The sequence below is a fragment of the Sceloporus occidentalis genome, unplaced genomic scaffold (assembly GCF_023333645.1).
Source record: "Sceloporus occidentalis isolate IW3139 unplaced genomic scaffold, rSceOcc1.0.p SCAF_33, whole genome shotgun sequence".
Lineage (NCBI taxonomy): Eukaryota > Metazoa > Chordata > Lepidosauria > Squamata > Phrynosomatidae > Sceloporus > Sceloporus occidentalis.
In genome coordinates this window covers 3215099-3238129 of record NW_028317013.1, presented here as the reverse complement: position 1 = coordinate 3238129, position 23031 = coordinate 3215099, and the positions used below count along the sequence as shown (strand labels likewise).

At 39.1% G+C, this 23031-nt stretch overlaps 1 pseudogene; it reads left to right on the top strand.

Annotated features, from left to right (window-relative positions):
• The first annotated feature begins 6258 nt into the window (after positions 1 to 6258).
• On the top strand, positions 6259 to 22182 carry LOC149298343 (PAK4-inhibitor INKA2 pseudogene; annotated as a pseudogene).
• Positions 22183 to 23031: the final 849 nt, after the last annotated feature.

The window sequence follows — 23031 nt, the reverse complement described above, 5'->3', positions numbered from 1 at the left end:
ATCCACCATTATCATGCCTTCACATAGGGCTGCAAACGCAACACTTGATAACCGTAACGAAGCACTTAGTTTCGTTCATCTTACTGCAAAACACTGATGTACTGTGGATGTATTTCGCCAAAACTATTTGTAAACTTACTGAATTAATGGATCTCATCGATAGAACTACATGGCATAGATCAGTGGTGCCTGATGAGTACCCCTTCCTTACAGGTTATAAAAATAGACACACAAACTCTTTAGCGATAGCTGCCTTAGTTAGGCCTCTAACTTCTGTTGGGCCCCAGTGCTTTATATCTGCAGCACCAATAATTCTGCCTTTGCTACGTCATGTGTTACCTTCTCTGTTTCATCTTAAAAATCATTGAGAAATTAATGAAAGCGAGGGTTTTTCTTGAAAGAACAATTGCAAATGGTGAGGTTGATAAAGATAAACATACCATATTTGCTTGATTATAAGCCAAGTTTTTTTTCAGAGCAAATGCTCTGAAAAATATCCTTTTTCTTATATTCGAGGTCAAATAGAGGTCTGACTACAAGAGTAAGATCCAGATCCCCCGCAGCGCTGCAGGGGACCCAGATCCTCCTCTTTGGCAGCCGGTGGATGTCTGCGCACAGACAACCTCTGCTGCTGCTGGCACTTCCTCTGGGGCTTCTATGACGGAGCGCCGGCATCACATGACCTTCCGGTGCTCCACCATAGAAGCCCCGGCGGAAGTGCTGGCAGCAGCAGAGGTTGTCTGTGCGCATCACACAGACCTCCACAGGCTGTCTTCACTAGACACCAGGGAGTCTGAAGCACAGGGGACAAGTCTAGGGATGTCGGGGCATGCGGGGGTAAGTACGAGTGGCATATGGGGGGTATAATGGTTTCTTGGAGGCAGAGTGGCATATAGGGGGTTAAAAGGCATGTCAGGGAGGCAGAGTGGCATATAGGGGTGTATAGGGTATATCTGGGGGGGCAGAGTGGCAAATAGGGGGTTGAAAGGTATATCAGGGAAGTAGAGTGGCATATAGGGGGATAAGCCATATCTGGGGGCAGAGTGGCATATAAGGGGGTATAAGGCATAACTGGGGGCAGAGTGGCAAATAAAAGGAAATACAAACAAAAAATCATTTTTCTAAATCAAAGTTTTTATTAAATATGAAAAAATTGTTTACATGTGAATTAGTATTTACTAGTAAAACGTTTTTCCTATAGGATAGTCTTATATTTATGCTTTTTCTTTTTTTCCTAAATGAATATTCAAATTCGGGGGGGGTCGTCTTATAATTGAACAAATACGGTATTTGGTCAGCTGTCTTTTCCATCGTTAACTGCATCCCATGTTATCCTCAGTGGAAACAGCTGATGGTGGGATATTCTGTCACTGACATGAAGGATCAACGGTGCCGCTCCTTCTTTACATTCCTGGATAAGAGAACAGACATCTAGGACTATTCTCACCAACACAGTGGAAAATGGAAGCAGCAAATGGCTCATAAATGAACCCATAAATAGGATTTGGATAGATTACGGAGAGCACTGCTTATTAACCACAAACCCAATTAAGTAAAAAAAAAAAAAAAAGACTGGGCATATAATTTACTAGGTCCTATTGATATAGTGTCAATCACCCTGCTAACAATCGTCAAACAACTGATAGCCTGTGTTGTGTATTTGGCCCAAATAACCATCTTGTTATTTTGGAAGGTTTCAGTAATCAGTCTAGTATTGTGTGTGCAAATCAGACATCTATTGTCAGTTTTCCCCTCCTTTCTTATTTTACTTGTTCCACAAGAAATAATTGTTAAAGCCTTGCAGCTGCAGATGTCTATGTTACAAGTTGCCTTTTGTGAGTTGCATCATATTGTATGAGACCTAGAAGCCAACATTGTTTCGTTTCCACAGACACAAGGCTCGATTGGATGTCCCTACACGAACTTCAAAACTAGATAGAGTGGCCATCATGTCTCACAGTGATTTCATCTACCTAAATTAGGAGCTTGGGGTCCCAACTTCTCAAAAATTGTTCATATTCTACATTTAATATTTTTATGGACTGTAAGGGACTGATTATAGAACTCTTTTTACCGAGAGTCATTGCATTAAGGTCGAGGATGACCAGGAAACGTCTGGTTATACAGTGCCTTTTGTTAACTCTAGTTACAGTATTGAACCACCATTAATCCAATGACATTATAATATTTTAGAATCCTTCCAGCATACGTGGTAGGGGCTAATACAGTGAGGGAATTTAACCATGCATAAAGCTATTTTGAATAGACAAGACCAAGGCCTGGTTAAGGTCTGAGTCTTTACAGCAGGGAAAATGGCCAGACTAGATGGGCTGAACGGTTTTTATGAAATTCTGTGTTTCTATATTCATTAAAGAAAGTGCAAAAGCAAGAAATATAGGACAATAGATTAACCAACAGAATACAAAGAGTAAGATAAAAGTTTTATGGTTTTCTGGTTTATGGTTTTTTTTGTCAAACTTATTCCTCTGCTACCATGAATACTCCCTAAAGATTGAGTCATTGATGTCATTATTGAGTAATGACACAATAATTCTAAATTCAATTACCATTTATTGCTATTGGTAATTTTAGCAACTATGTCCAAATTCTGGGCTAAAATGACAACTCTTTATCCATGAACAGTTGTAAGAAAGATTGCTGAGAAGACCTGAGTTCATGAGGAACATTTAGTTAACTTGAATGGGTAGGTGAGTGAATGTTATAAGTGTTTAGGGGCAGAAATTGGACAGGCAAGCTCTTAAGGGTCACAGATGGCACAGGCAGGCTACTTAAGGGGCAGGGGTGGCAGAGGCAAGCTGTTATGGGGCAGAGGTGTAACTACGGGGTACTTACCATCCGTTCCCCCGAACCGCCGTTCTACTGAAGCCCCTCGTCGCCTGTAGCCGCTGGCAGGTTTCCTGAACGCAGAGTGCATGAACTCTGCCTCTGTACACACGCGCACCACCGTGTGGCCTCTTATAGACACTACACCTATGCGTTCCAAGCCTCTGTTTCATGCGGGGCGGGAAATACAATTAGTAGGTCTATTTAAACCTGGCTGTTGCACTAGCTCATTGCCTGTGATAGTGCCTTGTGCATGTTGGCTGTGCTTATTAAATGCTTCGTGATTTTGGCTTCTGACCTTGGCTTGTTTTTGACGTTCCTGTCTATCTCCTGTGTTTGACCCGGCTTGTTTTTGATTATCCTGTCCTTGCCTACTCCCGACCTCGGCTCCGTGTAACGACTACTCTTTTGCCTGCTGCAACCAATATACTGCTCTGCTCCCATACCGGTGGATGATACCAGGTTCCTGCACTGCTGGTCCTCTAGCTGTGACAAGAGGTGACACAGACAGGTTGTTTCAGAAGCAGAAACTGGCTTAGTATACAGTGATTGGGGTCATGCTGCACTACTGTCAATGTCTGGCTCAGTGCATAGTGATAGGGGTTACGCTGTACCACCATCAATGTCTGGTTCAGTATATAGTGATGGGGGTTATGCTTATTTAATTTATTGATAAGTTAACAATGTATTTTTACAGATCTCTAGTTTTTTCCAGTTGACATACAGTTTACAAATATGTGAAATAAATATTCTTACCAACTTTAATTTTTATTGTGGGGATTGCCACATACAGGATGCGCCCTGGTTGCCAAATACTCTAGGTACACCCCTGACTAAAACATTTAATTTGATTTTATTTGTTTGATTTTGTATTGCAATTCTTTCAATTTTCAGGATTGTGGGGGTTGATCAGTACCTCGAGGTGCGGCCCGCGTAAGATCGGCAGCCAGGGCAACTGATCTTACGCGGGCCGCACCTCAAGCCCTGCTACAACAAGAGCCCTGCTACTTACCTGTGGGAGGGTCTTTTGTACTGTACAGAGGAAGCGGAACCCAGCAGAGTTCACGTGACATCACATGACTCTGCTCCAGTCCTGCTTCCTCTGTGCAGTACAAGAGAACGCAGAAGGAGGCCGCGCCCCCTGCTGAAGTCTGTGAGCGGCATCGAGGAGCTGCAGTGCAGGTAAGGGGGTGGGGAGGGTGTTTGAATCGGTATGCATGAATGAGGGAATAAATCTGTGAATGAATGAGTATATGAATGAGTGTGTGTGTGATAGCATGGATGTGTAAGTGCTGGAACCTAGGCATGATGGGACTGTGATTGCTGTTAGCAATCACACTCCTATCATGCCAAGTCAGCCAGTACATGCTGAAACCTAGCTAGCTGCCCCCCTTGTGTATTGATGTTGCCAGCAGTATGGGGTCTGCACATCAGTTACAGCCATCCTGTACCAGCATGTACTGGCTGACTTGGCATGATAGGAGTGTGATTGCTAACAGCAATCACAGTCCCATCATGCCTAGGTTCCAGCATTTACTGGCTGGATGTGTAAGTGCTGAAACCTAGGCATGATGGGACTGTGATTGCTGTTAGCAATCACACTCCTATCATGCCAAGTCATATTGCTAATTTTTTTGTCCAATTGTGGTGTTACCTACTTTTATTAAAAATGTGAGTTTGTATTATTATTTTTAAAGGTGGGGGGTCATTTTCGGTTGAACCGTGAATGTTTTGGTCCAGAATTTTCATTTTGGTACATCCCTAGAATAAATAGAACTATTTCGTTTTTAATTATCCTGAATCCTGAATTTGTAGTCACAAAACTTTCTAGGCCCGGAAATCAGTGAGAGGAAAAATAAAGGTTTTGTGTCATTTAATTTATTTTAATCTGCATATTTTATTAAAGGCCATATTTTCTCAAAGTGAAAAATGAGTGCGGCCCTCGCACCTATACAGTTCTGATGAAGTGGCCCACTGCAGAGAAAACTTGGACGCCTCTGACCTAGAAAGTTAAAAGTTTCTTAGTCTAATTGGTGCTTCTGTTTTATTATTGTGCTTTGTAATTGATGAGCCTGAGCTATTTGCATTTCAGACACTGGAGGGCAGTAGAGGAAATCCAAAGAAAGAGTTGATTTTTAATTCAAAAACATTTAAACTTTAATGTTAAAAAAATAAAACTATACTGTACAAAATATCACATATAATTTATGTATTAGCTGCATCTGGGGGAATTTTATATAGTTATTAGTATATCCGAGGGGTTAAAAAGCTAACTTACCATTAGTCACTGAAGCTGCTTGAGAATGAAAATGATTAATTAATTTCCTCTGTGTTTGTGATTAATCTAAAAGTGTATAGCTGATTTCCATATCAGGGTTGATAACACAAACATGTCATTCCCTTCAAGTTATGTGAAATATTTATGTGAAATTATAACATTAAAACAAATTATATGTAAACCAGGTTATATCTGTAATATTCAGACAGAAAGAATAAGGATGCAAAACTGGGATGACATAGTGAATGTAGCACAAGCACAAGGAGCGTATAATTTAAGTATATCATTTGTCCATAGCTTTACCTGGTTAGTGGATATAAAATTCTGCACCTACACTTCCAGAATGTAGGGTTCCTAGAAGATACATGGACAGCGTGCTGTATTAAAGTATAATATTAAGCTATCGCTTTAATAGATAGCGACTTGGCAGATCTACTTTTTCTACATTGTTGCAGAGTTAAATCTTTTATCCAAATTGTAATAACAGGTATTTTTGTTCCAACAGGTATGAATCAGTGTAAGACCGTTAACAATGTCTAAATCTTTCGTAATTACTGTACACAAAGGAAAAGAAGAATCACAGCGCTGTCTTCATCTATAGAACCATGTACCTCCAGCCAAAGGAGATGCGAAGTAATTGCCAGGTGGGAAACGATTCATTGGAGACTATTATAGTGGTGGCATGTAAAAGTCAATTTTATCTTCAGCTTCCCACCCCCTGCTGGGCTCTGTGTTCATAATCAACGGTGCTTTGTATTTTTCGGTATAGCTGCCTGTTTGTCGAGGGAGCTGGGCTGCCATTGGCTGCCGACAGAGGCAGCTATATCCTAGTGAATTATTCACAGCCTTGGGAAGGACTGGCTGTTCAGAGAGCACTTTTCCAAGTGCAGTTGTCAGATCTGTGCTGAGGATCTCTTTTCCCATATTCCCGGCTACCAATGCGGAGCACACCACTGAATCCCTGCCTGTACATTAGCTTTCCGTAAACTGTAAAGCTTTAGTATCAGGGGGAACCAGTTTGTATATATGACGTCCGCAAGGCTGTAGCAACCTTTATCCATGCCGGATCCTTCAGGTTTGGAGACCATCAAAACCGAGTAAATGGACTTCAACAAGTAAGCACAAAGAGAAAAAGCATGGATCAGTACATCCGCAAGCTCAAACAGGAATTGGTAAGTGATTCGTGGAAGGCAATGAACTCAGGTATAAAGTTTACAGGTCTAGAGGTACAATTTACAAGTTTAGAAGTAGGATATCCAACAGATTGTAATATGTGCAAATTAATTTAAATGATGTGGTAAACTAGCTGGAATAAATTTGGTTAGTTTTTAATCATTTTTTTTTTATTCTGAGGTTGTTCTGTCAGATTTTTCATATCTATCTTTTTATTGTTGTACCCTTGGACACAGTTATTGCTAAACAATAATAATTATGATTAGGTGTACATTTAAAATCAGGCAGTATCAGAAAGCAAAATCTTCGTAAATCTGAACATTTCTGAATGAAAATACTAAAGTGCAAAGTATATATATATATATATATCTATCGTATATATATATATATATATATATATATATATATATATATATATATATATATACCCCTGCATCCCAACACCCCTGTGCTGCCCAAGGACTGAGGAAACACATTATTTACTTTAAATTTTTTATAGTAAAATATAGGAGACATGGTGTAAAACAGACCAAAAATCAGACAGAAATGGATAAATGTAACAACTTCAACATTTAGTAAAAATCCAAAACAGATTTTTGTGGCAATTCTAAATCTGAAATGTAACCATTTTTATAACTACAGTAAAAAATGAACTTAGTCTACTACAGTACAATACAACTAAGTGTCAAATGTGAACATTTTGTGATTTTTGTCCAATACTGATAGTGATTCTTTTCTGTGTCTGAATACAACCCACATACCACAGGGCAGAACTTTACGTGTCAGGGGTGGCCTGGCCCAGGGGGCAAAATTCTTAAAACGGGAGAGTTAGACTTGGACTGACCCAGTCTCGGAGCTGAAATGCAATGAGGTCACGTTACATTACGTGACCTCAGAGGGCAGTCCAAGCAAGTTAAGCTTGTGATTTAGCGAGACGTGATGTTTAAGGCAGTCAGATGTGATGTGTGAGGTAGTGTGGTTTGAAGTAGTATCATGTAAAGGTAGTGAGATGTTATCAATAGCACGGTATGATGGAGTATATTTAACAAAAGTGTGTGTTAGTGTATATGTGATATATTGACTGTGTATACGGGTGTGTGCTATTTATTGAGGGGGCAAGGGGCTGGGACAACTCGGCTGTACCTGTCGCCCAGGCCAGAAGGTGTAAGTCCTCACTTTTTACCTCTACTGTTGAGTACCCTGTGAAATGTAATTCTTTTGTGGATCCAGATATTGAATGTGTTAGCATATGACATTGTAGAGTGTAGCCAGAAAAGGAATGGCAGAAACAGAGATCTATGGCAAACCCTAAATTCCCCCTGTCCATAAGACCTTTTACAAGACAAGTGAAGAGTTGCCAGGACCTGGGGCATTTCACAACTGCCCCACTTACCACCTTATATGTTCCATTACTGTTTTACATGACATAATTAGTAGCACTATTAACAGTTGTACAAAAAAAAGTATGTTTGTGTAACTTTGTGTAACTTGTACAGTACATTCTAGGTTTTAGCCCCAAGTATGTTAGACTATATAGTTCTTAAAAATATTGAGGGTAGTATAATCAGCTCATGGACAATGACATCTATGTCCTGATTAAAAATCAAAATGCTCTCAAAAACATATTTTGATGAAAGTCCAGTAAGTTTGATCAAATGAAAGAGCAATCTTTACTAATCAATCTGACGCTGTGGGGACATATTTCAGTAAAACTGTCTCTTTAAATGATATTTTCTTCAATAACAAAGAACCGGTGGATGGCAGGAAAGGAGGTATAGCTTAACGATATTTAATTCTTTTGGTGTCTCAAAAGTGCCGAAAGCACTCCGCTATACAGAACACAGCAAGCAGAAGAAAATGCATTTATGTCATTGATGAGCTTTGCACATTGGAGAGCTTTTGTCACTTTTGACCCACCATAATCAAGGAAGAATGGTTGGCTTGATCCTGTTCCTGATTCACAGTTCATTTGCTGGAGGTGTTCCTCTACTGGAACACCTCTTCAGTGCACTGAAGGGAACTTAAAATAAAAGTGGCAAACTCAACTCATGCCCTTCCCGACCTTATCCTGTGCTGTGTCTACACAGTTGGCGCGTCAACAGCCAAACTGTCGAAAGTATAGTTTATTTTGCTCATATAGTCAAACAATGAAGTTAAAAAATAACAGGAATGAAGATCTCAGACACATGATATTGTGAAATGCTGAGATTCTTGCCTTCTAGCTTTGTCTTCTAGCTTTGTCTATCTATACTTCCAATGCCAGTAGGTAGTTGCCTTGTGGATCTAAACTACTTACTTCACTGAAAGGGTGGTGGGTAAGCAGAACAGCCTCTCAGAAGAAGTGGTAGATGTAATACAGTAAGGGGGTCCAAACATGCATGGGATAAACATATGGCTATCCTGAGTAGTAAATGTTCATTTGGGCAAATAAAGCTGGCTATTCACTAGCCGCCTGTAGGAACAATGACGTGAGGCCTGTTACTACACTCTTGCATGCACTTAGGTCACCTGTTCTGAAAGAGGCTGTATAACAGAGCAGTAGTCTAGTGAGACATAAAAACGGTGACAGAATATTCTGTGTCTATTGTAATGAGACACAACAACTGCTATAGCAGGCCATTCCCACCCACAATGGCCCCAAAGATAGCAGACGACTTTCTCATCCATTCCTTTGGTCACTTTCACTAGTAATTGTCTTCTCAGAAGTCTTAACCTGGTATAAAATGATAAACCCAAGAGACATATTTCTATTTAATCGTTACAACTCTTGCTTAAAAACAGTGCACTCTTGGATGATCTTAACTACAACGGTAAGCTTCTCGATGTTCTACAGTAAAAGACCTTTAATCATTAGGAAATATTTAAAGTGGACAATTGTAATAATTTAGGGCATTTGTCCATCTACAGATAGGGGACACATACATATGATGTCACAATCCAGCTCCCCTGCCAACCTGAACACGCGTGTAAGTTATCCAACACGGGACACGTGATAACATGAGTTGATGAACTGACAAGCTTACAATGAGAGGAGAACGGAGGGTTGTTCAATGCAAGGGAAGTAATTAGTTATGCAAATTGTGCCACAAAATGACACCAGACCACCTTAAAGGAAAACTACCCATGAAAAAAGCCTAAGTTAAAAATAGTTTTAGTAACTGAATACAGCAATCGATAGATGATAGATAGATAGATACTCAACAGCCAATATGGATACAAGTAATAGTAAATGATTTATTATCACCATTCTTTTTATTTGCAAACTAGTGACAACGTATGGCAGTAAAGCTATGTCAGATACTGACATGTGGTTTTGGGTATATAACTACTATATTCTCAATTAAGAAACACATAGTGATTTGCTTTTATGAGTTGATTACACTTAAAGATAATTGAGATCTCATGCTGTATAACATGTTACATACAATGTTAACACACACTTATATTATTTCACATAGGAAATTAAAAATGCGACATATATGGCAACATTTTATGGATTGTTTGGCATTTTGGACATTAATGGTTTTTCAGTGTTACAACAATGGTACAGATGGTATTTCCAGGATCTCCTTGCATAAGAACAAGTGGCCCTCTGTCCCCAGCTGGTAAAAAAGTTGTAAATGCCATTAAAAATGTGTACCACAGTCAATGACATAATGAAAGTCTCCACCAGTTGTGTTACTGAATACTACCCATGGAGGTAACATCATTGATATTGAATGTTTGCTTATATTTGAGACAATTTTATTTTGGGATGACTTAATTATTATTTTTATTTTTCTTTCCACCAAGTCTAGTCTATGCTTTTTGATCCTTTAATTTAACCTAGTTGGAATCATGTAGGTGATGCCTTCCTCCTGAGAGTATTCTTACTTTCACCCTACCTTTAAGTGGACAACCATATAGAAACAATGCCTCATCTATGGCGGCAGTGATTGTACAGTTAATTCTGTAGTTACCTGTGAACGGCTTGTTGTGCGGGAATAATTGTATGATAATAATACATGGATTTTCATATTCTCACAATGAAGGACACATCTCTACAAAAAGGGAAAAAAAGAAACTGACCTTATACTTATTACTGTATTTAGGTCTAAATTTTAATCTTAATAGACGTTATTTGACCCATTTTTAATTTTAGGTCATTCCATACAGTAATTCCACTTTCAAATTATACAGCGAAAAACATATGCGATGAATAAACAGTAATAACAGTGCACTGTAATACAAATCTAGGGTTAAACTGCCTCAAGGATCTCCATCCTTTGTTCGCAATTCCATGGTGTTGAGGTGATGAACAGGCTCTGACATGCCCCTTAGTTGCGCAGCGGTGAAGCCTCTGGATTTGCATATAGTATTAAGGGTTTAATTAACTCTCCAAGTCTCTAGTGATTTGCATAAAAGCAGAACAAGATTTTGATGGTAGCAGCTAAACGGAGCTTTCGTTCGTGTGATAAGAGCTGAACACTGATTTGACCCACTTAACATATAGCCCCTTTTGTTTGTAGCAAGAATTATAAACCATGATTTCCCCCCCACTGTGAAGTGCTGATATACAGCGTAACTATACAAAAAAGGCATTTCCCTTTAAAAGGACAGTTTTTAAATATTAAATGTAGAATATTTTATTGGCTGATGTATATTTCCTATCAGGTCTATTATAAAGTGTTAATTGGAGCTTTTTAATGGAAAGTGAAATATAATGTTTACTTAATATATTCTATTTTCTTTTCTGTTTTTTGTATGTTTGATATATCGAAAAAGGGGCGCATGAACATGTGGAGAAAAATAAATAAAAGAAACAATAGCGTAATAAATTCAAATCCAAAAAATAAAATAAGTGTATTGAATGCACTCACAATGATAAAGTGTTAAGTAACGCTAATCTGTCTTTCAGTCAAGATAAACTTGCAGGAAGGAAACGTAGGAAGTGTGATCATAATACTATAAAGAAACCACAGTTAAAGGGACAGACTAGTGAACCATACAGGTCCATCAATAAATAATTAATATTTAAGTTTTTTTTTTTAATTACCTTATTGTAAACTCTTTGCCTTTAAGAAGGAAAAAAGGTTAAAGCTACTTATCTTTGGAAGAAGCTGCAGCATACTGCCCTCTTCGTTCTTCACCACTCACACCAGTTTTAACTGCCTAAATCAAGAAAGCATTTCCATGTGGGAGCCATGGGACTCTCATGTTGGATTTTAAGTCAATGATGTGGAGATCCCCAAGATGTATATATATATATATATAGATAGATATATATATCTATATATACGGTATATAATATGCACATATTATATACATAGATATATACAGTACCAATAACTAATAAATAATATATATATATGGGCCTCTTGTCTCTATTACTGTAGGACTATATAATATTTGCTGAAAAGATTTATTTCGTGGGAACCGCTACCACAAATGGACTACTATTTTTACACACACCCTTATTATATTTCACTGTCTCTTTATTTGCCTCTTAAACATCTTGTGTATTCCTTTTTAGGCTAGACAAAGCTCTTTGGTTCTATGACCGGGTTCTGTGGTGTTGACATGTGTCGACTGCCTCCACGCCCTATACACACAGGAAAGCATGTAACATTTCTCACAGGTCAAAAGTGATATGCTACAGAAGTGCTCTTCAGCCTTTTGAAGAAACGCTGATTGTGTTTCATTGGACCAGGGGAAGTAAAGTAGTAATAAATAACTTTCAATTCTTTCAAGAGAGGGGGCATTTATTCTGTACATGCAGATAAATGGTGTCGAGCTCTATGTACGGTCATAGCTGCTAACAGCCCTGAATTTGTGAGAACAGGCTGAACATCTAGGGTTATGTCCTACTTTTCAGTTGTCTCTGTTATCAGGACTGCCAACGGCCAATGTCCAAGTTAGTCACAAATAGAGTAGGTAGAAGGTCATGTGACATGACACCATCAGTATTATATCACGTGATCCCAGGTATCCCTGAAAAAAGGCCAGCTGCCTATACTGCGTAATGGCCTCTAAAACATGCAGCTCTCTGTCTTGGATCTGTTTGATATAGTCTGAGACTATATAGTCTTAGATGCTAGCAATTAACTGTTTTAGAGAAATAGCTGAGACGGACAAGAAGTGATAAGAATCTTCAAACAAAACTTCAAAATAAGGTTACTAGAAGCAGACAGATGTTATGTTACTGGGCTGTTTGTAAAATGATGCCTACAAATCCAGGTTCCAGGTGTTTCTTTGTGGCCAAAACCTGATGACTCTCCTGCCTCCAGGCACAGATGATTGACCTGTTAGCCTTCCATTGTGGACATACGTGCTGCAGCAGCTTTGGTTGCATCTTTGTCAAAAACTGGGTATAGCGTTACTTTAACCCTTTAGTCCTATGGAGGTCAACAAAATGTTCTTTATGTGTTTCACACATCTAGGATGCTAATTTCCCACAATAGGCTTCCATATGATTATCAGAATACAGGGAGAAATGGTCACTTTTAAAGTGTATTTTATGACAATTATTCAATTTTAAATGGCTCTGTAATTGGGGCTATAGAACCTATAATATTAGCGATTAGCGAACTTTTTATAGCAGCAGTTGACTTAGCTATCATCCATATCAGAAAGGATGAAAGTTATGGTCGAAATGTTATAGCAAAGGTCTGAAGTCTTTCTAGAAGCATCTAAGGAAATACATACAACTTGAATTAGTGCAAGTCACGCATACTTCCTCAGCTGCTTTCTTTGTTATGACCAGATATAATAAGCATGAAAGTGTTAATGTGATTTCATCCCAGGGCAGACAGTGGTTGGTATGTGTCAGCAACAGCTGGTCCTTCCGTGTTCTTCCTTTTCTCAGATTGTGTTATGGCTTCCTGTGAAAACATCTGGTTTATTCATACTTGTTCACGCAGAAGAAGAAAAAGACTAAAAAGAAGACATCTGGACCAAGCTTTTCAGCAGTCTAAGATTACATTTAATAGTTGTTTAGTGAGAAAAGAGAATAGATTGCAAGCACACTTTTAGTTCTGTGAATCCACATTTTTATGTGATGGCGTGCTTATTATGACCTGCTTGCCCATTGCACAACACTGTGTACACAACACTTGTATAGTTCAACATCTACCAGTCCAGGTATGGTGAAGTCAATGGCTGTTTGAACATAATGGTTAGTACAGTCCTTAGCTGCTGAACGGTTTAGAGTTTGTCCAGGATCAGGTGTCAATTTATCTACTGTTTGGTCATCTGTTAAACTATAGCAACAAGACCTGTCCAAAACCAAGCTCACGAAAGAGAAAAAAACTTATTACACACAGTTTATTATGTTCCAATTTTATTTCTAGTTTTTGTAAATACACATAAATTGTTCTATTGCGTTGAAACCCAGTATTAATCTGGTCTGATTGTGTAAACAGCATACCTGGCGTCTTCTCTTGGTGGGCCTCCTGGAGCTCTTCTTCTTCTTGAGAATTGGGTTTGGGTGGAGGCACACACTGGGCTAACCCCATGCTGTGGAAGTGAACATGGATAAATGTTATTCCCTTGCTTGGAGAAAAAGGAATGTGACCCAGTGACGCAGTGATTCCCCTGGAGACTCTGGGTCAAACCTGAAGCGTTCCCAGGTAAAACAAACTGGAACGTGGGGGGAAATTTAAATTGTTTCACTTAAAATTCCAAATTGCATATGCAAGCAATGGTCTTTGTGCACTACGCATGCTCCCTAACATGCGGGAGAAGAACTTAATAACTAAAGTGAGGTACGTAAGGAAAGTACAGTGAGGAAGTAAGAGATGTCACATGAAGCACATTTTAATGTTTTTTGTGTTTCGGATTTCAATATCACCTGTGCCATGTAGGAAATATCTGTGAGAAAATGAAAAGGAGATCATTTTTTCCGTAATAGTGTTCCCAGGTTCATGGGGCAGGGTGTTTACGGTACCTGGTAAACCGATACTAGTTATCGCTGCAGGGCAATATGCACTGTTTTAAAACATTTGCCACTAAAATAAGCTTGGTTCATACTATTGAGTCCGACATGAGGCATCTACAGACCAACATGTAAAAAATAACAGAATTTCAGAACCAACTTGTTCTTTTAAGAATGAGGAGACTGTGTATGTTGTGACTAGCAGTAAATGTAGCTATAATAGGCCACATATGCATTTTTAGTTTGATTGATCAGCTTTGTCTAACACCATCCACAGGTTACAAAGTACTAAGGTGTCTGGATAAGCCATGTTTCCAGAACATATATACATTACTTATTCCCATACCTGGGAACACTCAATGGGTTTGCTCTGTAGTCTCCCTGAAGACCACCTTCTCCTGGACTCTGAGCCAGAACAGGGAAATCTCTTGGGTGGCCTTTGCCGGTATGTACATTTTGTTGACCAGCACGTGTAAAGTATAATCGATTCCCTTCTGTAAGTTTATACATCCCACATACTGCAGAACGGCACTTTAGACATCCCTGTCATCAACACGTAAAAAAGTATACAGCACATCTCCTGGAAAAAAAGGTTCAATGTGGTCACCTTAACCCAAGCTGGAATACTTCACTTTTACAATAGAGGTCCTGCAGTACTATTTATTAATGGAGACCTGTTAGGTTTAGAGGTTTTAGCGCAATTTTAATTGGTCATCAAACTTACGGCTTGTTTTGAGATATTAAACTTAGATGGGGCTGAGATCTGTACATAATTGTATGATCAATAAGCAACAAAAAAAAAATTACCTTTTAATGGCTAAATTTAGTAGATTTACCGGTACATGTTAGAAAATAGCTAGTGAAATGTGTTAAATACATAAAAAAAAAAAATTATTTATATACCTTTAAAGAATAAATGATACAAGGCATTTGAACTGATTTTGTTTTAAAGTTAGAATAAATGAGTACATTATTTGGAGAAAATATGATCATACAGTGGAAAATCCTTGGACAGGAAATGAATATATTCCTTAAACTTATTTGTGTCAAACACAGCAAAAGTGCGAGCAATATCAATGGTACTGTCGGAGCAGAAAATACTCAAAACAATAACGTTAATCAGGGCTAATACGTAGGTACCTGCTGGCACAATAGACTCTTTGCTCACTTCCTTCCTCCGATTTGTCTCTAAAATTGTTGCTTTGGATAGTTGACAGACAAGCCCCGCTGAGTACATATGCACAGGGTACCGTGCTCATTTCGGTCCTCCCTCCTGAGCTTGTCACCAAAAAAGTTAATGCATTGGTACATACTGTGGTTCCTGGGATGCAACCACTTGGCATATGGCTACAGATTTTACGCTCAGCCAGTCCCTGCGCCGTTCTTACTTAGCCCTTTGACAGGAGGGAGTCGGACAGCTAGTGAAGGGGCAGCACGTGCTGAGCTGTTCATGAATGGGTATTAGAGCTGGCTTTCTGCCCTCCTGCCCCATGACATCACCGTGCGTGTCAAAGCTTATTAACCTGTTCAATGCGGCTATACTTCCCACCACTGATCTCTGTGTTTGCAGCTTCAGAAAAGACTTTCTACCAAATTACAAAAAAAAATCAGCAAATACATAGTAACATAGTAACATAGTTCATAAGGTTGAAAAAAGACCAAAGTCCATCAAGTTCAACCTATATACATATTGTGTCCCTACTGTGTTGATCCAGAGGAAGGCAAAAAACCCTTATGAAGCAGATGCCAATTGCCCCATACCAGGGGGAAAATTCCTTCCCGACTCCAAATATGGCAATCAGAATAAATCCCTGGATCAACGTTCTGTCCCTATTAATCTAATATCCATAACTTGTAATATTATTGCTTTCAAGAAACACGTCCAGGCTCCTTTTGAACTCTTTTATTGAGTTTACCATCACCACTTCCTCTGGCAGAGAGTTCCATAATCTCACCGCTCTTACTGTAAAGAACCCCCGTCTGTGCTGATGTAGAAACCTTCTTTCCTCCAGCCGTAGAGGATGTCCCCTTGTTATAGATACAGTCCTGGGTATAAATAGGTCCTGGGAGTGATCTCTGTACTGTCCCCTTATATATTTATACATAGTTATTAAGTCCCCCCTAAGCCGTCTTTTTTCCAAACTAAATAACCCCAATTCTGATAATCTTTCTGGGTACTGTAGTCCTCCCATTCCCCTTATTACTCTGGTTGCCCGTCTTTGAACCCTCTCCAGCTCCACTATATCTTTCTTGTACACTGGTGCCCAGTACTGTACACAGTATTCCATGTGTGGTCTGACTAGTGACTTGTACAGGGGTAGAATGATTTCCTTGTCGTGGGCATCTATGCCCCTTTTGATGCACCCCATGATTTTATTTGCCTTAGCAGCAGCTGCCTGACACTGGTCGCTACAGGTAAATTTACTGTTAACTAAAACTCCTAAGTCCTTTTCCATGTCAGTCGTCCCCAGTGTTTTCCCATTTAATACATATTCCCAGCCTGGATTTTTCTTCCTCATGTGCATAACCTTACATTTATCTGTGTTGAACCTCATCTGCCACATCCCAGCCCAAGCCTCCAACCTATGCAGATCCATTTGTAATCGTGCGCTGTCCTCTATTGTGTTAACCACGTTACAGAGCTTAGTATCGTCTGCAAAGATTGATACTTTACTATGCAATCCCTCTACAAGGTCATTAATAAATATATTAAAAAGAATAGGACCCAAAACTGACCCCTGTGGTACCCCACTAGCAACAGTCACCCACTCAGAGTATGTACCATTAATAACCACCCTCTGTTTCCTATCACTGAGCCAGTTACTTACCCACATACACACATTCTCCCCCAGCCCAAGCATTCTCATTTTATGTACGAGCCTTTTATGTGGCACCGTATCAAATGCTTTGGAAAAATCAAGATATACGACATCCAGCGATTCACCCCGATCCAGTCTTGAGCTCACCTCCTCATAAAAGCTGATCAGGTTAGTTTGACAGGACCGATCCCTTGTAAACCCATGCTGATATGGAGTCATACACTTATTTTCATTGAGATACTCCAAAATAGCATCTCTTAGGAAACCCTCAAACAGTTTACACACAACAGAAGTTAAACTAACAGGCCTATAATTCCCCGGGTCACTTTTTGTCCCCTTTTTGAATATTGGCACAACATTTGCTATGCGCCAGTCCTGGGGAACAGACCCTGTCACTATAGAGTCCTTGAATATTAGAAATAGGGGTCTGTCTATTACATTACTTAACTCCCTTAGAACGTGGGGGTGAATGCCATCTGGACCTGGTGATTTGTCTATTTTGATTTTTTTTAGGCGGCACTGCACTTCTTCCTGGGTTAGACAGGCGACATGTACTGGGGCATTTATCTCATCCTGCTGTATATTACCTGGCATTTCATTTTCCTCTGTGAATACAGCAGAGAAGAATATATTTAATAGATTAGCTTTTTCCTGATCCCCGTCTATAACTTCTCCCTCATTACTTTTTAAGGGGCCAACGCTTTCATTGTTAACCTTTTTACTATTTATATAGTTAAAGAACATTTTGGGGTTTGTTTTACTCTCTTTGGCAATGAGTCTTTCTGTCTCCAATTTTGCTGCTTTTATCTGATTTTTACATATTTTATTTTTTTCCCGATAGCTTTTTAGTGCTTCCTCACTGCCTTCCTGTTTTAGTAGCTTAAATGCCTTTTTTTTGCCATTTATTGCCCCCTTTACATTTTTATTTATCCACATTGGTTTTCTCTTGTTCCTGACTCTTTTATTCCCATACGGTATGTACCTTTCACAGTGAGAATTTAAGATATTCTTAAAAATCTCCCATTGAGCGTCTGTACTCTTGTTTTTGAGGACATTTTCCCAATTTACAGTGTTAAGGGCTTCTCTTAGTTGATCAAACTTTGCCCTCCTAAAGTGCATAGTTCTTGTGGCTCCTCTAAGAGTTCCCTTATTGAAGGACAAGTTATAATGCATCATATTGTGATCACTATTTCCTAGATGTCCCCTGACCTGCACATTAGTTACTCTGTCAGGTCTGTTGGTTAATATTAAGTCCAGTAGGGCGCCCCCTCTGGTCGGGTCCTGTACCATTTGGGACAGATAATTATCCTTACTTATAGTCAGAAACCGGTTTCCTTTATGAATTGTTTATTCTATACCATACATTTACTGGTGTCTTTTTTACCTGCTGTTGCCTTGGTATCTTTGTAGTCTAGGGCTCCTCAGCCTGAAGTACTAACCTAAAACCCTAATGGTACATCGAAGCCCCAAACCCACTAAAACAGCCGATAGGAGCCATTGCTACAAGAACCATTGGGCGCTATGAGTACTGCAATCAAATCTTTTACATTGGCTATTTCATTTAGAAAGTTGTGACAGGATCCTAAGCAGCGGAAGGCTTGGCGTGGCTCGGGTGAGAAGGGGTTAAATTCTCTGGCTTTGTCTTAATCTAGCAGGATAATGACAGCCAGCATTACTGTTATCAGAACAAATGAATCATGGGGAGAAGATGACCGTAAACACAGAGGAACAAACACCTTAATTTGCAAAATGGACAACCAGCCATTATCATGAGTGAGTGCTTCTAAGTTCACTGGTTTATGTTTTCATCCAAGAGTGGACATACCTGTAGAAGATACACCGAGGCATTGATCTACATGCAGTGCATAGCACTACTTTTAGCAACCAACATTTTAAAGCTGCTTAAATAAAATTTATAAAAAATAAAAAAAAATAAAGCTGCTTACTTTTACATACAGTATACAACACTAAATGTAGGAGGGCATGACATCTCAAATGGGAATTTGCCAGGACTATGTCTAGGGTCAGTGTTCGTTTGATGGCAGAGAACAAAACACATGACCATTTACATGGTTTGGGAAGAAAAGGTCCAGGATTTGATCTCCTATAAAACAGAGAGGGCAAGGTATTTAATTTTGTTCACATTTAGATTTATACCCACGTGGCTGTCAATATTTATGGCTGCTTTGATGGAGGTTGGAGTGGTATGCCGGTGCTGATCTTCAACAATCGTGATCACAATCCATTTACTTTTTTGGGAGATTGTGGCATTGGGTGCAGTTAAGGTCATCCACGTGTTTCCCTGCGGCCCTGGTAGACATTTACATGTATTCCTCGGCGTGCGCAAGACCTTGCGTGCGCTCATCAGTGAACAAGGGGGAGAACGAACGTTGTCAATGCTGGTGATGTTTTGTATGGAATATATAGATATATAAAAAGGGAACAAGGTAGTGGATGTTCTATTCTTTAATTTTTCATAGTGATAATTAGGAACACTATTTGTAAGGAATCACTACAGCAAAATGTAGCATGTGTATTACCTAAGCTCATAACATAATCAATTAATGTGAAGGAGGTGAATGCTTTGAGTGAAACCTAGAAATGGAGCGGTTAAGAAATGTAAATGCCACTTAACCCTGATGATTTGTTGCTCTAGGAAGTTAAGCAACATTTCCTCTACATTGTGCTATAAAAGGCGACAATGGGTGCAGATTCATGATTTGAACGTTAGATATAGACTACTTATATTGGGGGATATTTATTAAACCATGATAAAATTAAGGTTTACAATACCTTGTAATTGATTCATTATGCTGAAAACAAGGCTTCACAAAATAATATATTCTATCTATCTATCTATCTTTTTTTCTAATTCATGTACAAAACATTGCATCTGAAAATCCTTCTCTTGAAGCTGCAGCCCTAGGTTTAACTGGAAGGCATAGAATATTGAAACCACGGGCAGTTGTCAGCATGTATTGATTGGAAGATGTCTCATCTTAGGTTTGCAATCTAATATCTGATAACAAATGGCAAAGAGAGAAAAGCGGAAAGAAGGAATGAAGGGCTGAATCATGAGTGCTTACTGAGAATGTGACCTTGTTTCTGAACACTTTAAAATAGGCAGCAACGCTTTCATTCATATGGGGAGTGCAATAAAGGAAGCAATGACTATAGACAATTCTCTTACCTCCACCATTCCATCATAAATAAGTAGAAGAGCTACTACAAAGCATACTAAGTCATTTTTATATAGTGCATTTGGTCCATTAAACAGTTCAACAATAAGGACTTTCTATTGGCTCCTTCAGATACTGGCCCAAATTCAGGACATAGTAGTACACCCTACACGTTTTACAATGCCGTGAGATTGGGGCTCTCCCTTGTCAACGGGAATCAGCATCTCTGGCCTCGGGCTAACAGCTTTAGTGTAACAAGCACTAGCACACCTGAACTATTTATAATATAAACATACATTTGGGCATTTGTCAACTCTGACAAAACTAGAAGCACTTCTTCTTTTACGTGAAGATCCAGTAGGATCCTGCTGGGATCTCTGATGACCCCTTGCTGGCTGATCACATATACTGCCTTATAGCCCTAGACAGTTTAGGTTACCATTATATTTCCCACCTATGTATAATCTATGATGGCACAAATTGTTCTGAGGACAGTCAAATCATTCCGAACAGCAAATTATTAAGAAGGGGTTGGACAACATTAATACAGGCTTAAAGAGTTGATCATTAGGTTGAGTATTGCAGGTAGGCACAGACTGGCCATTGAGCACCATTGACAGTGACCGACAGCATTTCAGGCTTACCTTAACCTGCGCCCATGCTTATCATCGTGGCTGGATGCATGTGATTTATCAGTTGATGTCCAAAGCTGACTTTACTAGTCTGTAAGTTTTGCTACAAAAACAATTACAACGAGCTTGTTATATCTTTAATATTTAATAATAATGTGTGAACAAATTTACACACATATGTATGCACACAGGCATTTACTAATTACAAATTGAAATGATATTGCGTATACCTTTGCATTTGCCTTGTATTGAGTATATATTTGCATTCTAGGTACACAAATATTTGGGACATATTTAACTGCAACTTTTCTGTTATTTTCCACAGCTGTCAATGAAAGAAGTTGGAGAAGACTTGCAAGAGCAGATGAACTCTATGATGGGAGCACTGCAGGAACTGAAACTCCTCCAAGTCCAGACTGCTCTAGAGCAACTAGAAATTTCCAGGGAACCAAATCAAATTCTGCAACAGAATCAACGTTGCCAAAATGGATGGGAAGCTTCTGAGGCCAGACACAAGCCCAGCCAGCAGACTGAAAAACCAATGGCAGATGGGCAACGTCTAGACAACAGATCGTTGGATACCAGCCGAGGGTCTTGTGCTAGAAGCTCTCCGCGGTCTGTGTCTATACCAGGTGCAAGACAAGGTCATCAAGTACTATCAATTCAAGATGAGATGGAAACAAGATTCACGTCCTCCTCTGCCGTTTCATCTGCAGTGTTGACTTTGCCTACTTATGAACAGCAACTCAAACAAGTAGATCTTCACAGCCAGCATCCTACAGATTTTACAAGTGTCCCTCTTGATCAAGAAGACTGCATAGATGAGCCATTTCTTGAAGAAACAAAAGACTGGACATCTTCTCTCATGTCCCAAAGCCGAAACAGACAACCTCTTGTGTTGGGAGACAACATCTTTGCAGATCTTGTTGGTAACTGGTTAGATTTGCCAGAGTTAGAAAAAAAAGTAGATAGGAGCAGCAATCTACTGAGCAACTATAAATCCCAGGACATCTACAAAAAGCTCTCCCTTACAACCAACTTCTTCAAAAAGTTCCTAAGAAGCGTCCGGCCAGATAGAGATAAACTTCTGAAGGAGAAGCCTGGCTGGCTCCAGGCTGAAGAAAATACCCCACAGATATCTAAGAGACCTAAAAAAGCAAGCAAACAAAAACGCATATTTTATTTCCCATCTCCAAGTGAGTTAAAATGCACTTACAACAGAGAGAAATCTGTCAAAAAGGAGGAAAAAGTGACTGCCAAACATACAAAGTGTGCCAACAATGGGCAGATGCGCAGAGACCATATAGATGCTGGTTTTGACATGAACACAGTGGTTTGGGTGTAACACAGAGCAAGGAAAATGCAGAAGTTTGGTAAATTCAATGGTAGGGAAGGCATTGCACATGAAGTGGTTCTTGAATTCAGCAGTGCTGAATCATGGTAAAGGGTAGAAACTATCCTCCTTCAGTTTTTGAACTATTGGTAGTATATTCCAGTAAGATAAAAACAAAACATAAAAGAACCAGCTTAATCATTTATACTTAATGGACCGAGCAGGACCTCAGTCCTGAAATGCACCAGTTCCGCTGTGAAAAACGGTTTGGTACATCTCATGTATAAATATAAATTAACCACCACATCCACAGTGGCAAAATTGCATCTATGAAGAAATATGTAGAAAGGCTGTTAGTTCAGTTTATACATGCTACTATATCACAAGCATGATTTTAGGTATAGAGGTGATCATGTGCTTGAGCCAACTTTCTAAATCACACCATTGTCTCCATGCTGACATTTTCCTAAATAACAGTTTACCATATGTTCTTCTGTTACCAACTTCCAGGTTCCTTGGGTAAATGTGGTGATCATAATGTGAATTTCATATTAATTATCGTAACATAAAAAGAAGTGCCTAAAGGATTTATGGAAACTCTAACATCTTCTCAAACGTCAATCAAAGTTAGTTATGAGAAACAATTGGCACTCAATGTGAAAAACGACTGGTTCTTAAACAGAACAGGCAATTTGCTGAATTCTATCTTCTAATGGGCAAGATCACAGCTGGTGTCTGTTATTTCTCATTATATCTTATACACACTTATCCTTCTTTCATAATAATTTATGATGTGATCGTACATCAGAACCAATTCAAATTCATTATAATGTTCATCTTTAATATTATTTAAATAAAATA